Below are 1,643 nucleotides of genomic sequence, written 5' to 3'. Positions count from 1 at the left end.
ATCCAGTTACGGGTGACGTTTGACGAAGCCAAAGTACGTAACTCCTTATGTAGAGATCCATGGTGACTTCAGGTCCAAGGACTAGTAGTCATACTAATAGCCACATGAGAAAGTATATGACACTCATATAACGATCCATGATGCTTTCTCATGGCGGGTCATTCAATATACATTCTCCAATGCATACCCATGTGTCAACTTGATATCTCTATATCCATGACTTGTGAGATCAAGTCATCGAGTTGACCTACATGCTAGTCTCATCGCATTAACATTGTCCCTGAATGTTAATACTCGACTAGGAATGATTAAGAGTAGTGTTCCCTATATCATCTCACTATCAGTTCAACTAACCGATTGATATAGGTAAGAACCCTCTACTCATGGACGCTATTATACTTAGTTTATTTGACACCAATACAAGTAAGCATAATAACCAAAAACCAAATACCTTTATATATAAGAATATGATACAATGAGTCCATACAACAATCAACAAATGATTGGCTCTAGGGCTCTAACTAACACCCAATGTGAGCAAGTCTTCCTAGACAAGTTCTTTCCACCATGTAAGACAACACACCTTCGAAATCTTATTACAAGCTTCAAGCAAACAGACTCTGAATCTCTTTATGAAGCTTGGGATAGATTCAAGGGAATGCTGAGAGATTTCCCACATCATGGCCGGACTGGAGAAATGGCTTGTGATTCACACTATCTACAATGGGATCAACTATTAACCAATGGTTTCCTTAGATTCTGCAGTTGGTGGAGCATTAATGAATAATGGCCTAGACGAAGCAGAAGACATCATTGAAAGTGTGGCATAAAGCCATCACTAATGGGCCTCAGAGTGAAGTTCAGGAGCAATTAAAATACCAGGAAAATATAATGTTGATGCACTTGATTTGATCACTACAAAACTTGATTCGTTATCAAAGTAATTTGAGAATATGAATACATGCCCTGTAAATGTAATTTCTATAACTTGTGAAGTATGTGGAGCTTCAAAACACACAAAAGATTCTTGTCCTTTTGGAGCTATCAATATGCAAATTTCTCAAGTGGAACAATGTTATGCTATTGGTAACTACAATCAAAGATAAAATAATCCTTACTCCAATACTTACAATCTAGGGTAGAAAAATCATCCTAACTTCTCATAGATAATCAATCAAGACTTTGGGCAACAATCAGGGCAACAGTCAAATCCACAACCAAATCGATTTGAAAAACTACTTTAGGAGATATTAGCTAACCAAAATGAAATGAAGTTTGACATCAAGCAATTGAACATCCGGTTGGACAACTCAGAAAAGCAAAACAATGCAAGAATGGACAACCAAGACAAACATATCAAGATGCATGAAAATCAAGTTGCTCAAATAGTTAGTTCTTCTTGCTCAAGAGTTTAAGGGAATTTTACTAGCAAACCTGAATAAATCCCGTGGAGCATTGCAAGGCAATTGAGCTAAGGAGCGGACGGACCTTGGGTAATCCCAACTGACCACTACAATTGATGATGGAATTAATCTAAGTGAAGAGCTGTCTACTTCTTTCTCACATCCAGAGCAAGACAAAGAGGAAGAGGAGATTACTGTCAACGTTAGAGAGCTTTCACTTGTAATTAAACTTCAAATAAT

General features: G+C 37.3%; 1 non-coding gene across 1 annotated transcript; it reads right to left on the bottom strand.

The window, feature by feature from the left end:
* Positions 1-580: 580 nt before the first annotated feature.
* Positions 581-687, bottom strand: LOC122025873. Its single transcript, XR_006123897.1, has one exon. It is a non-coding gene; the product is annotated as a small nucleolar RNA R71 (small nucleolar RNA).
* Between the last annotated feature and the right edge of the window lie 956 nt (positions 688-1,643).

This window comes from Zingiber officinale, chromosome 9B, assembly GCF_018446385.1.
Source record: "Zingiber officinale cultivar Zhangliang chromosome 9B, Zo_v1.1, whole genome shotgun sequence".
Lineage (NCBI taxonomy): Eukaryota > Viridiplantae > Streptophyta > Magnoliopsida > Zingiberales > Zingiberaceae > Zingiber > Zingiber officinale.
The sequence above is the reverse complement of the archived record's forward strand: the minus strand, read 5'-3'. Positions and strand labels throughout refer to the sequence as shown.